The sequence below is a fragment of the Protopterus annectens genome, chromosome 3.part0, assembly GCF_019279795.1.
Source record: "Protopterus annectens isolate FY-2018-M chromosome 3.part0, PAN1.0, whole genome shotgun sequence".
In the NCBI taxonomy this organism is placed as follows: domain Eukaryota; kingdom Metazoa; phylum Chordata; order Ceratodontiformes; family Protopteridae; genus Protopterus; species Protopterus annectens.
The window spans coordinates 1,862,203,487-1,862,219,373 of record NC_056731.1 but is presented as its reverse complement, the minus strand read 5'-3'; positions in this window follow the sequence as shown (position 1 = coordinate 1,862,219,373).

Genomic DNA, 15,887 nt, shown 5'->3' with positions numbered 1-15,887 from the left:
CACGTTTGCCTGTACCTCAGAAAAGACATTTACCATGAGAACTATTACTGCTTGTAATGAGGAGAGAGTAGTATATTTGGCTACTTGTGTGTGTTGCACCTCATTCTATGTAGGCAAAACTATAAGAAAATTGAGGGAGAGAATGGTGGAACACAGGTCTGAAACCAGGAGGAAGTTGCCCACCAATGCCTTAAGTAAACATATATTGGATGAAGGTGTGGGACATACTTTTAGATTTAGGGTCCTTTGTAAGGTAGAGGTAGGTCTGAGGAAGGGTGATATTAATAATTTATTGGAATTGAAAGAACTAGAATGGATTATTAGACTTCAAGCTGATGTAGCCCCAGGCTTAAATAATTCAGTTAGTCTAAAGCCCGTTCTGGCTAAAAGACAGAGAGAAGTTTTATAAGTTTGTTTTAATTATTAATTATTAAGTATGGTGCATGTGATTTCATATGAAACAGTATACAATTGCTTATTTATAAAAAAAATATATATGCTTTATAGATGTGATTTTTTTTTATGTGCTACTTTGCATATATTTATTGATTCAATGTAGCTTTAAATTTTTATTGTTAGGTGGGTTGGGTTGAAGCATGTGACTTTATGTTCTCCTATTTAAATGGTGATTTTTTATATGTTAAGTTATAGTGATGAAGGGTGTAGACCCGAAAGCTTTATTTAATAAAGATCCTGGTGTATATTTCATTGTTTTATTCAAGCAGTTGCAGTAACACCTATTGCTGAATTTGGTTCTGTCTTTGAGCCAGTTTGCGACCCATCTTGTGACATAGGGGTTTATATTTAAGCTGGATAGCTTATCTATGATGCCCGAGTGGGGTATTGTGTCAAATGCCTTTGCAAGGTCCAGATAGGCTGTGTGGACTACCTTCCCTTCATCTATGGCTTTGGTGACTGTTTCAAAGAAGTCAACCAGGTTCAAAAGGCAGGATCTGCCCTTGACAAAGCCGAACTGGGTAGGATCTAGTGTCTGTAGGTCCCCAATGTCTTTGTTTGAGCTCCATGATGATCCTCTCCATAGCCTTGCAGACTAAGCTAGTCAGGCTTATGGGGCGATAGTTTCCAGGGTCCGTAGAGGCTCCACCTTTGTGGAGTGGGACCACTGTTGCTGTATGCCATTCTGTGGACACATGTCCTGTAGTGAGGCTGTTGTATAGCTGTTTTGAGGGATTAGTTCCTCTTGTAGTTCATGTAGGACACAACCTGGGACGCCATCTGGTCCCATGGAAGCAGTGTTTTTTGCTTTGGAAAGGGCAGCCTTCATCTGAGCATCTGAGGTGTTTGGGAGGCAGCCCTCTGCCGGGATAGATACTTTCTCTTTTGGGGGGGAGGGGGTGGAGAAGTTTGCACTGAACCTGTCTGCCAGGATATTGGTGATGTCTGTGGGTTCAGTGTATTTTTTCATTTAGAATCAACTCAGAACAAGTCTTGGAGTTGCATCCCAGGTTTCTAACATAACTGAAAAAAGCCTTATTGTCTTTGGTGTCCTGTGCAATTTTTCTCTCGAAGCTGGCCTTGGAGGATTTTATGAGGGATCGTAATTTTTTGCTAGTACTGATCAGAGATGCCTTCCCTATTAGGGATTTTGCTCTATCATGTAGTAGCTTCCTCCTTCTGTTGTACAGTTTATTTATGGCAGGGGTCCACCAGACTGGATGCCTGCCTTTGAATGATTGGGTCTTGGTTTTGTTTGGGATAGCATGATCCATGCATTCCTGGAGATGTCCGTAGAATGCATTTATATAGGATTCTGCAGTTTGGGCTGTAGTTTCCACTGGCCCTGGGGCCTTGAAGGATTCCACTTCAGTTTTGAGAAGTTCGCTTTTGAGAAGTTTTTCACTGTGGTGCAGGTGTTAAGGGGTGGGCATAGTGATCGGTTTGCTGCATACACACAGGGTAAGGGGTTTGATTCCCATCTTTAATTTGTATTGTGCATAACCGTATTTGTAGAATGTGGGGTATTTGAAAAGCACTTTTGTTGCAGCTTGACTGAAAAAATGTTCTTGGAGATGTGAATCATTTTGTTACCATGGGGGTTGAGCATCTAACTGGTAGCTCCATAATTGGGTGGATTGAGACTGTTATCTATAAACTTTGCAATTTTCATGACAACAAGGTGCTTAATTTGTTTTCTTTTGCAGATTATGGGGTTATAGAATTTCTGGCAGAGATGGCAAAGGACACAGTTTGTTTCAGCCGGTGGGCCTGAAGGAAATGGATTGGACAGGTGATGCTGTTTTTGGAGGTTCTGGACACTGGCGTGGAAGGTAGGGAGGTTGCAGGTAGTGACACTATTCCAGGTGCTCAGTTAAGCAAGTAAGAGGTTGTATGGTTCTAGATTACTGTGGCAACAGGCATGCTTGAGGTAAATTAGGGGCATGGTAGAGCAGGTGTTTAGTTAGCATTAAGGGGATTTTTGGGGTAGAACATAGGCGAGGTGTAATTAACTGAGGTTGGGTTGGTTTTGGGATAAGCAGGTAATGAGGTTTCTGGTAATTATGTTAGGGTAAGTATGCAGTTAGGCATGTCAGATTTGTGTGGAACTTTTGGGGTGCATTTACAGTTACCCATTCAGGTTACTGTGTTGGTAGAGGGCCCATGATCTGCTTTGGTGATAGAAAGCTGAAATTGTTCAAATAGCATGTAGGTATTGGTAATGTTACGTACTAGGTTAGGGTTTAGATGTAGTACCACAAGAGCCATTTCATTTATGCTTGAGGGAATCTTGTAGGTAGGGTTTCAGGAAGCATTGTAGGCAAGAGGGTGTGTTTGGTATATTTTCTGAGCAGGATGCTTTGTTTGCATGGTGATAGAGGGTTTCAGCAAGGCATGCTTTTGCAGTCTTCCAGAAGTTGGCCATGTTCTACTCCTTTACTAGTTGCATAGGTAGTGTGGGGGTGAGTTAAGGTTAGTTCTGAATGTCGTGGCTAGGGTTTTAGCCAGGAGAGGGGCTTTAGGAGGTACTGATTTGGGGGTGTTTACAGGTTATGCAGGTGTTGTCTTTCTAGCAGTCAAATCCTTAATCAGGTGCATAGTATTGTGCTATCGTGAATTTGGTTGGTGTTCATTGGTTTGATGGGTTGGTGTAGGTCGAGTGGGTAGATAGACAGATGTTGACTATTGTAAAGATGGGTTTTGTGTGGTGATTGATCTTGGGATACTGAATTCAAGAGGTTATAGTTTCTGTGGCATTTGTTATGGCTGAAATATTTTGAAGGCCAGCAAAGGTGAAGATGATCAATAGGTGCTGTGCTTGTATTGGATAGTTTGGAAAGATGGCAGGATGGCTCTTGGGCTGTTTTGGGTTAGCTGCTCAAATGCCATGATGGTCGCTTAAAATATTTTATGTTTATAATGGACAGTTGGTGTGATGTCAGGATTGTTATTGCGCTGACCTTAAAGGGATTTCATTTGGTTATTGCATTCATTTGGGTGGTAAAATGGGGATGCAGTGTGACATTATGGTAGGCACTTGCCTCTGCATAATTTGTGGCAGTGAGCTTAGGGTTTGGTTGTCCAGTTGGCTGGTAATGCCTTTGGAATCATTGCAATGCTTCCATTGGTTGTGAGGTAAGGATTCTTTAGTTTATGTGCAGTGGTTATGCTGGGTTATGAGGTTATAGTTTGCTACATTAGCATAGGAGAGAAGGATCAGTGGTTTGTTTTCAGTTGTTTGGGTAACTGGCTATTTTTGTTAGTTATGCGATAGGGCTTTAGGAGGTGATGATGTGGATCCAGTTAGGTTAGAGAGGATGGGGCACACCGAATTATGTTTGGTCTAATTCCTTAATAGTGGTTAGGTTGCTGAAAGTTTATCAGAGAGAGGGAGAGCAGCCCGGTAAGGCTGGTGGGTGGAGTAGAGGGGCAGGCTTGCCCTCTTCTGTTCCCCCTCTGGTGTTGGATGTTCAGTTCAATAAGTTGGGAAAGGAAAGTGAGTGGTTGCACTGTTTGATAAGTAAATAAGCAAGTGGAGGTAAGCTGCTTATTTGGTTGGAGGTGTAATTCAGTAAATGGTAACTGAAGTGAGTGGTACACTGCTTCATAAGTAAGTGAGTGGAAGTATGGACACTGCTTACTGATCAGGATAAGTGTGGTCATGCTGTCCTAGGTTAATGTTACACGGATGTTATCTTCACCTATATCATGTTTATGGAAGTTTAATAAAGGTCGTCAGATGTCATTCGATGTGACGATGTGATGTGTTTATTGAAGGGGACCTGGACAATTAAGAATGTGGAGCCTATGGCAGCAGTACATTAACAGATGAAGGTATTGTTTGAGCTTCTGAACCACTATATGAAGAAATTTGAATCTTCTCAAGCTATGTTGCCTTTAGAGCAGCAACTAGCTGATACATGAAACAGGTTAGCAATGTTAACAACCAAATGTTTATCCTGAGCCATAGCTGATTAAATGGGATGACTGTGCAAGAATGCACAATTTGAGGCTAAGCGGAGTGTTGGAAGGAGAGGTAGGTTTTGACTGCCTTGAATATGTAAAAAAAAAAAAATGGGTCAGTGAATTGGCTTCTTTACCCTGTAACTGAGATTAGAGAAGGGATATTTGCCACTGATTCTTTTAGCAGAATGCTTGCCATCTGAGAGCAACTGTTACAGTTCGTGACATAGTATGAGAGAAAAAGAGAGAGAGCAGATTTTGTTAGTTATCGTATCCAGAAAAGTGAATTATGATGAAGGGTGGCTGGTAAGTAAAGATGGATCATGATTTCACTAGTTTACAGCAAACCGTGCAGTTTTTGTCCACGTGTAAAGTGTCGACAATGCAGAATTACATACAAGGGATTGGTTGTTCCAGTGTTTCTTAAGGTGTTTTCTGTAAGTGCAGTGTTCACACTGGCTCAGTTAACAAGTGATGTTTTGAAGGGCATGTCTCTGATTATTCAGTCAACTGGAAAAAAATGAATACCTTGAATAAAGAAAAATGTCACTATACATCATACAGAAATCCTTGAGTAACCGCAATGATAATAATAATAATATGAAGTGGCGGTTAAAAGAATACCAGTAATCCAACAGATTTCACTTAGAAACAACAGCATATTAAAACATTTGGATATGTCTTGCATAAATACCAATGATAGAAACACTGTGTTTCACATTATTCCCCATACAACTTGCACTTGAATGCATAAATGGTCTGAAATGTCAACAACTGTTGAGCTTAAAAGCATCAGAAATTGGTCTTTTCCAATCAAATGTTTAGAGATGCTGAAGTGCTTAAGACAGACTAATTAATGGGGAAACAGGCTTCATGGTTTGGATATGGAAAACTGGCCTATAGCACAAATCAATAGATATTAATCTCTAAAGTCAATTTAATGTCAGATATAATTAAACAATATTCACACATTCTTAATTTTCTAAACAATCTTCAAGCAAATGGTGAGATAAGGAAATCATATTTATAGAAAATATAAAACTAATTACCAATTTCATATTTATTTGACATTTGTTAACTCTGTTGGTCCAACTGAGCCAGTGGCCCATTTTCAGTGGAGACCCGATGAGAAAAGCTCCACATATATAAACTATAACATTGCTAGGAAGTCTATACAATTATAGGTAAATCACATTTGATACAGTATATACAATTAAGTTACATTTGATACAGTGATGCAACAAAGGTAAATTTATACAGTGACTCTTTAGAAAGAACGTAAGAATAGTATGACACGCAAAAAGAAAAAAGCCATAAAAGCCTTTCTATGAAAGCCGCTTGGGACAAGGTTAATGGAGGGGAGATTACAGGGACATGTCTTGAGGTGGATTATTGTTTGAATGAGTTCTTAAATTTGTGGATCTGGGGTATGCTCCTTGGAGTCAAGGGAAGCTTGTTCCAGAGGTGGGCAGAAGAGTAGCTGTTCTGTCCAGCAGATTTGTTGGGTTTGTGGAGTTGAAGCAGGCATTGGTCAGAGCTCCTAAGAGATATCAAAGATAATCACTGGGAATTATGCTTACTAAAATGAGTGGCTCAACTTTAACTTTAGTAAATAAATAATATACTAAAAATACATCCCTTTTTATTGAAGATTATTACCTTGTAAACATACATCATTTTATTTCTCCACATAGAACTGAAATTGTATGCAAAAAGGATAGCATTGGTTGTTGGGCCTGTAAATCCTTAAAGCAGATTGACAGCCTATAGTTTACTATTTTCCCAGAAAAGGTTATAAACGTTTGCAGTGTTTCTTGTAAACATTGTGCTCTGATAAATTTATATTAACTAAACCTTTTGCGGGTGTCTAATACTCCACTTCATGGATGTCTACTCTGGTCTCAATACCCACTTCTCTGCCGTTTATTAACAATAGCCAGAGCAATTACTATAAATAATTGAAAAAAATGTGCTCCTGCATTTAATGCATAAAATGTATAAATACTGTCAATGTGTGACCTGTAGAAATGTTTCCTGTTAAGACTTGGATATTTTATTTATTTATTTATTGACATTTGTTTACCAGGAAAGTCTGGGTCACGAGAGCCAATTTTCAGTGGAGGCACAGAGAGAAAAGCTCCTCCACTTGACAGAGAAAATAGAAAAAAATTTTCGAACACATTACACAAGAAACCGCTGAAAAGTATACATTTCAAAAATGATCAACAATATTGTGAGGATGCACTAAAATAAGTTACAAAGAGAATGAGAAAAAGCAAAGTAAAACACTATATACAATACTGGGGAGCATCATTTTGGCAATTGAAGGTAGTAGTAAGTAAAACTCCTGAGTTTAGTTTAATTGTAAATGTAAAGGGAGAGAGAGCTTAGGGTAGATGGGGAGGAGCCATTAGGAAAAGGTTATGTAAAATGACAGGGTAGGATAAATGATGAAAACAAGAAAAATATACAAAGAATATAATTACTGGTTGAAATCAAACTAATTACTAGAGAAATACTACATTGTCACGTACTTGTTTTTATGTATAATAATTAAATAAAACAGAATAAACTCTGGAAGTGAGTGCATAAAATACTGTACTTGCATAACAAAGAACCAGTACCCAAGTATGCAAAAATAAAAAGGGGTTATATCTGGAAGCAGGGAAAATAAGTGCTGTAAGTATGGTGTGGCCTGAACTTAAACCATACTGCTTGTCACATTGTCAATTGTATCTTTTGTTTTCTTCATCTGATAAAAATACAATAATCTATTCTCCTTGACCTTCTCTGCAACTGGGGAACTTTGGCTTCTGTGCTGACATCCTTATTTCTACATCTATTGCACAATGTTCACTCTACTTATCTTTGGCACTTCATTTGCATCATCTCAAGCTTCCTTAGCTGACTTGCCTTCATTGCCCACGTTTGTGTGTTGCATAGAAGCAATGGTCACAGCACTGTTTTGTACACCTTCCTATTTAGCTTTTTTGTTCTGCTGTTATGCACTACTAAAGCGATAATCCATGACTGTATGTGGGTATATCAGGATTTGCCCACAGTTAGTGTGGTTTTGATCACAAGGGTGCATTTATTAACGGGTAGGGCATTAATTCCTTCGGACCCATTTCACTCTCAACCCAGTTGTAAAACTCCTATCCAATACCATTCTCTAACTCTTAACTGGGTTCCATATTTTATTTTTTCTTAGTCCCAACTTTGTTATCCTTGCCTGACATCCTGTCCTGTCTAAAACAGTAGTGAGAAAGATGTCCTTAAGCCTCCAACACAAACACCCATCCAGAATGGCCCACTAATAAAGAAGTGATCAGGATTTTACCCCACAATCGTTTTTCACGCCAAAGAAAATAAAACACCTCAGTACAATACTAGATCCAAGTGTCTTAAATACTTTAATCTCCGTGGAAATCTTTGACACGATCACAGGGTTGTTGATCCTTCCGTGACCACCAGAGCATTTAATACCTCATAAAAATCACAAAGGAGCCCAGAAATGTCTGAGGAAGTTATCAGTTTTGGACTTTCATTTGATACTCAAATGCATGTCTGTGACAGCTGTTTAAAGCTGTAGGAAGTCAAGATTTCCCTTAACTGGCATCTAGCTTCTCCATCATTCAGGCTGTTGAAGCAGCAAGGAAACGTATTATTCTTTTCTCTTGAAATAACCGTAAACCTTGCAGTGTCGCAATTAATGCCTTCTCAGCTACTCATTTTCATTTGCTGCAGCCTGGATACCAAATAATGGGACACACTGTACTAGAGATGGAATATGCTCCCTTCACATCAAGGCACTATCCATTCTGATTCTGCCAAACATTTCAGTCTATCTTTATTTCAAAGTGTTTGGTCTCACGGCAGCAGCTATTCTTATGGTTCTCCATGCCAGCTAGCACATAGCAGTTCTACAGCAGACATGAAATCATTAATACCTCCAGCAGTCAATTAGATGTCTCATCACCATTGACAAGTCTGACAGCAGTTGACAGGTGTTTAGAGTCATAAAAAGTAAATGCAATGAGAATATTTTAGACTAGTCAACTAAAGCATCTTTTGACTTGTTTGTTCAGTTATAATCATGTTCTAACATTTAAACTGCTTAATGGCAAAAGTGATTGCTGCATATTTAGTACCATGATTAACCCTGAAATAATAGTACTGTGAGTGGGTTATCTTTCAAATGCTATAAGCTTAAATGAGACAAAACCCACAAAACTGGAGCTGCAGTTGTAAAGCAATAAACAGCGTGGTCACTGCTGTAGGTGTGAATGAGTTATGAATCCAAGGATCGCAAATTGTGCATCTATTTCAACACATCTATCCTCTGCAAAGCTTCTAAACTGAAGGCATTCAATTTTAGTTATCCACTCCATGGGTCACTGTCACACCATAGACATGTTAGCCCAAGGATTATGGGGAGGACAAGCTCAGGAATCTGTCTTGACTGTTAGCAAACATGAACCTCCTCTTACCTCATAAGAAAGTTCTGTCATTACCTTAATAAAAATCTGGAATAGCAAGACCATCTTCAGTGACATACACTCCCGGTCTTCCTTCTCTTTGGTAAAGACCACTTTGTATATCTTTTATTTTACTTCACATAGCACCTCCAGGTCTATGGTTAGCCAAGTATTATGGTATGTTATTGTGTAAGAGAAGAGTCTTGACAACATGGAATGTTTTATCCAATGTGCTGTTTCAACTCCTGTGGCTTTAATCTTGACTACAAGAGTAGGTGGATCTGCTATTCTAGACCTATCTTTATGGTAAATGCGTAACTTTCATTTGTGTTGTCACAGTGGAACTGTATTAAAAACTTTTGTTTGGTATGGTGCTTAGTGTTTGACCTAGAAACGTCTGTGCTAGCACCCTTCATACTAGTTCCACATTACCATATTTTCAGATATAGTCAGGTAATCCAGATTAGTTTCTGCTGTGTCCATGTAAAATTCTGTAGAGCAATATTTCTCAAGTAGTGAGACTGGCCATTCTGAGGAGAGACAGTTCTATTAGTGGCAAGGCCTAATCAAATCTGAAAATGTCATGTACTTAAAATGTTATCTAGTCATATTGATTTTATCTAATTGTAAGCTATCCCCAGTGGCATATGGGAATTGATCCCTGACTATAACCCAGGTGATCAGAGTTTAATTAGTGGCATGGGTGGCTGACAGAATTCAAAGGAGAGAGTGGGTGTGCCCATCCTGGGATTGTGGGGTGGGGGTGGGGGGGCTGACCCAGAAGTGTACTTTGGTAACACAGATGTTGGGCTCACCAAGGCACTGTTTGTTGGCAGCCTTCCGCACAGGTGTGGAAGCTTACATTTGCCTATAGAAGGTTTTGTGGGCCTCTTTGGTGATGTATATAACACATCCCTTTGCCCATGTGTGGGATTTGGACCACTGTAAAAAGAATGCCATCAGTAATCGGATGCCAGCAAAGATGCAAAGCACCCTCGTAGCTGGCTTTATGATGATCCCTATGGATAGCACTCACCTAACACTTGATGAAATTACCATTGTCTGCATATTAATGGGCCACAAGTGTCTGTGTAGGCTTTATTGTTGACGGGCATCAGGGCAAAAAATACAGAATTTCTAATTTTATGTTCATTCTGTGTAAATTAATCAATGGATTTGTGCAACTGACTGCAAAGTTAGTACTGAATAATGTAGCAATCTGTATCTTATGCCAAGGGTGAGCGACTCTGCTTCAATAAAGTGCCTATTTATTTATTTATTTATTTTTTTAAATCTAGGGGTGGGCATGAGGACTTTTCTGTGGTTTGAGTGAGGCTTACTGTGATAGAGTATAACAACTTATGCCGGAGAACATTTCAAACATTTTTGGCTATCTAGTTATTCTGATCTTCATTTATTTTACTGTTTTACCAATGGAACTTTGAGGAAACCTGCTCTAAACTGGAAGAAACAGTAAGCAGAGAAGAGAGGAGGGGAAGGATAGGGTGATGTTATATAAGATAGGCTCTTGGAGAAAAAGAACAGTGCAGAAATCAAATCAGAAGGGCATAACTGTTATTCTCTGACTCATTGATTGTGCAGTTTTGCTATAGGGTAAACTGAACATGTGTAACTAGTCTAATAATGATGCTTGATAATGCAATGAGTCATTTCAGAAAAGGAGGATTTGCCAATTGCTGCTGTTCCCCTTAAGAGAACAGAATGTTTTCAGAAAAACTGGAATGCAGTAATGCATTTATAAAGTCGTCCAGTAACGTGGGGTTGGGTAAATAATTATATAATGCATTAAATGCAGTTGAGATATTCTCCAGAATGATTTTTAAAAGGAAAGGGGGGAGCAGTTTAAAGTGCATGTTGCCTTGCATGGTAATATGTAGGCTTTGTAAAGAAGGCTTAATGCATTTTATGTCGATTCTAATGTGATTTGTGGTTTCTCATTTTTCATTTTCTAACTGTAATATGTTTCAGTGAAAGTACATTTAGTTACAGAAGAGAGATGCTGGTGAATGAAGGAAAGCATGGGAAGACGTGAGTCAGCAATTTGTGAGGAAAGATGGATTTAAAGAAAAAAATGGATTATAGAAAACAAATTATCTGCCTGGTTGGACATTTTGAAAACTGGATACTTTTTCTGCTCTCTGAATTGTGTCAAATACATGCACATACCAGAGATTGCTGGTTTCTTAGAAAGCTGTACCTGTTTTACATTGAATTAAAAAAAAAAAAAAAAAAGCTGTTTAACTATACATTTAATTATGAAATTGGTTAATTACTTTGTCTCTAATCCAATTAAAATGTCATAGTTTTGATATTCTAAGGCAGACTGCAGCCTACAGCAGTAATCTGAACTGCAGTGCTTTAAGTAACCTTGCCCCATCACATAATCTCAGTATTTGTGTCATTCTGGTACCTTTTGACTCTTTCAGATTCTGTGCTTGTTAGATGAGGAATGTGGGGATAGCAGTATGAATAGTTATATATACATCTAGCATTGCACCGGTCCTGTACGTTCAGACTCAGCATGGTTTCTTCTTGCTAACCGGTATATCAAAAGTGAAAACTCTGCTAAATGTGTGCTCTGCTTTACTTGTTTTACTAAGCACTAATCCCCCTGAATGATGGTTGTACCAGTATTACAGTGATGGGCCTCCTTCATTGACTCCTTATCACATCATTAGTTCATTGATAACCTGCCCAAGAAATGTTTATTACTGACAGGAGCATCTGCAAATTGAAAAAACAACCAAGAAAAGTAGGGAAATAACTAACATGAAATGTAGATATGATAAAACATAGTAACAGAGAAGTGACATTACAAATGCTCCTTAAACACCACATCAGTGAAATGTCGCAAAAACGCAGAGTTAAGTGAACAACACTGAAGAAAGAAATATAAACTCAGTCAACATAAAAAAAAATACATTCAGAAGCATGCTGACCAAAGACCCACTTCATAATGCATGTCTTTACAAATGAAACCAGCACTCTAACATGAACACCTCCCTCTCAATATAAGGTATATTTACTCCAGATCACACCACATTGAATATTTGATGTCACATAGTTATCTTCAGGTTTTTAACACCTCACCTCCCATTTAACACACAAAAGTGATTAGAAATGATCCTTTAGATTCATGTTCAGTGACAGATGATAGTACCTCTACGTAACTGCTCACCCCCTCTCCCATAAAGCTCTGTTAGAAATATATATGGCAGATTACCCAATAAAAGAAAGTTAAGAAGTGCTGCATATTTCGGGTACCTGTACTAGCTGCAGCAAAGAAGAAAGAAAAGTTCTGGTAGTGTAAACATAAGTAGTATAAAGCCTATAAAGGCAGAATTAGCATATCATCAATTGGCAAAGACAACACCACACAAATGCACTAACCTGAAACCACAGCAGCAACAGTATAATTTTTATGAGTTATGAAACGGACATTAGATGGCACTCCACGATAATTACTCGAGCAACAATGTTCATCTGAAGAAATATTGGTACAGGTATATACCTAATGTACAAATAGCACTAACTGACAGAACCAAAGCTGTGCACAGAATTATCAGGAACATGATGGTCTACAAATAGACAAAAATGGCAAGCACAGTTTTATAATTTCATCTCAGAACAAGTGTGCATCATCCCTATAATACAAATCTACAGATGGCAACGTGAAAACTGTTCTTGCACCCTTCCACCAGCTTTATGCAATATGTGCTTCTCTAGGAACAGATACATGTGGCTGTTATGCTTATTTGATAGGCTCATAGGAAAGTACTAGGCTGGCTGCCCTTGTGGGCCATTTTAAGCCTAGCTAATTTCCCTTTCAAATGTTGAGCTAAATCCTGTAGCTTGTATTATGAGGTAAACACCTTCAGTATGTAGCACTACAACCCTGTTGTCTAAAGCCCGTCAGCAAACCTACTGATGCTCTCAAGTATGTGTCTGCGTAACTGACTTGTCTAACATTAGAAGTGACAATCACTCGTTGGGAAACATATTGTCAATTAGAGGCTGCTAATGCAATCTTACTCATCTAATCTGGTTAATCAAAGTTAGACAAATGGACTGAAAAATTAGTATCACACTAACCATGTTAACAATCATTAACATTTAATTATTATTAATTAATATATTAACATTTATGTTGTGTGCTAGTCTTATTCAAATCAGAGCAATTATGAAACTGCCAATGGACCCTAATTGTGCAACAATAACAATGCATTACCCTCGCAGGTGACTATATCACTGAATAGATAAAAATAAAAACGTAGTGTGGGAGCACCAGTAGGAAACTTTCTTTGAAACTTGTTGATCCACTGAAGTGAAATTTAAATGCTTTTTCTTATTAAAATATTTTCAAGAGGGGTCAACTTAAGATCATTGTTAATGCCATTGTAACCCAGAGGTTGTCCGAGTAAGAAAAAAGAGGAGTCTTTAGTTATTTCCACGATTTTATAGAGCCCCACATCAATGATGGTATATACGGTGCCTGGAAGTACCTAGGTTTTGCTTTTGCTGCTCCCTAGAAGGAGGCTACCTTGTATGGTCCTCTGGCTGAATGAAGTGAGATGCTAAACAGCCATTCTGTGGTGGCCTCCTGCAACCAGTAACCAGAAGAGACAGCATTTCACCACCATGGTGCTTGACAAGGAATCTAAAACTGTGAACAGGGAGGGGAAGTGTGTGCTCTCTTCTGCCATTTGGGACTTGTATCCCTCAGTTGTTTAGTTTTTTTTTAAAACTCTGTTTCGTGGTTACTAAATATAACATGTACATTATTTACATATTAAGGATTAACACATTTGCCATAACCTAGATTATCCTGCAATCTTGTTTTGGAACAATATTCTCCTTGTCCCTGTGGTGCTTCACTCAGAATAATATATTTATGTAGTTTCAGACCATATTACTATACTTATTATGATGAGAACTCTTATTTAGTAAATCTTACAATGATCCTTTTTCATTTTGCATGCAAACTGGGTGCATCATTTTAACCAATAAATCTTTCTTGAACACTCCATTCAGATGAATTTACACCATTGTTCATTCTCATTTATAAAACCCCATTTACCTTTACTGTTATTATTTATGCCAATTTATAACGCATTGCTTTCAACATCTGTCCCAAAAATCCTCTGACAGCAGGCTGAAAAAGCATACCTTATACATCACACTGTAATGCCATCCACCCAGCAACAATCCCTTTTCCAATTTTTGCACATGGAGTTGGGGTGTCACTTCAGCAGTGGCGATCTAGAGCCAAGGTTCATATCACCGGGTGACTAGCTCTGCTCTAGCTGTTCTTCCATGCCACACACTTGCATGCATAATTACACCTATGGCCAATTTAGAGTGACCAATTCATGTACTGCATGTTTTTGGAATGTGGGATGAAACGGGAGCACCTGGAGGAAACCCACGTAAACACAGGCAGGACATGCAGACTCCACACAGAAGGCATCCCAGCTGAGAATTGAACCAGAGAACCTCTTGCCATGAACTGACGATGCTATCCACTGTGCCACTGTGCTGTCCTCCTCCATTACCTTCCTGTGTCACTCCTTCCCTTTAGATATGTTTTTCCCCCTAATTATTTAATACTGTATCACATTAGGCATTGCTCAGTCTGTTAGTCTTGTCTTTCATTATCAGTTTAAAACCTGACCGAGGGCAATGCCAATTAACATGCTACATTTCTTTAATATACACTGTAACTTCACACCATTTACTCATTGTACGTTTTATATTTTCAAAAGTCCTCTTGTCACTGCTAGACTAGAATATTGCCTTAGAAATCCATCAGACTATCTAACAGGGAGCGAGGAGAGCCTCCTGTCTATTCTTTTGATCAGAGCTTAGTCTCCCATTAGACTAAGCAATAAGAGGTGGTAGGAAACACCTATTTCTTTTCTTTTGATCAAACTTATTTTAACATGTACATTACTTCACTTTGTGATGTATAGACTCTATTGCTATTGATGCATTTAATTCACATTGTTCATTCATTTCACATTGTTCAATCTCTTCCTTATGCTTGCAGCATCATCTGTTTACAGTCTTTACTAGTCTATATAAATACCATGGAGTTCCAATAAGTGCTCCAACACCACTAAAGTATACTGTCACTAATTCCGTTATAATACCATGAAACAACTTGCTGAATAATTCCACTGGTAAGCATCCCAAGCAATTCACCAACACGAATGGAATAAAACCAAACCAGTTTTATTAACGATAGCACTCCTAAGATGCTGGATGACCTCAGCATGTTATACCAAAATATAAAAACAAATTTGTAACACTGAAACGTATAACAATGAAATAAAAATGCTATATATTGAATACTGCGGACAATACTTAAAATTAGGTTAAGTGCTTTCACCCATATCATGTGGGCTTCTTCAGAACACCATTAAATTGAACTGTCCGCCTTATAAAACTTTCAAGGTGCCAAATTTGAATGGAACTGTTCAAATATTTAAAGAAACACTATGTTATAATGTCAATTCCAATTCAAAACTAAACTATCCATAGCATTTGTTACCTACATTATTGCCTTTGCAGCTTAATAGTCTGCATTAAAAACAATCCACTGAAATAAAATATAAGGTGCTGTGCATCTGTAAAGTATACGGTGTATAATATAATTATATATGTATACAAATTGTCAACTTTTTTCTTATGACATCATTGCTGCCACATAGATTGAATTATGAATATAAATATCAATGTAAATATCCATCAAATATATGTGTGCCTATCGCACTTCCTACACTAAAAGAACCCTCCATCCTAGTGATTCTGTGACTTGAAATACACCTGAATTGTGTGTGTAATGTAAATGTATAAGTGTATATTGTGTAAACATATTAGAGTTACGTAAACATATCAACTTGATAAATTTGGCAGTTTAAACAACATAGAACAACAAAGGTAGAAAACTACCAAAACAACCATATATGC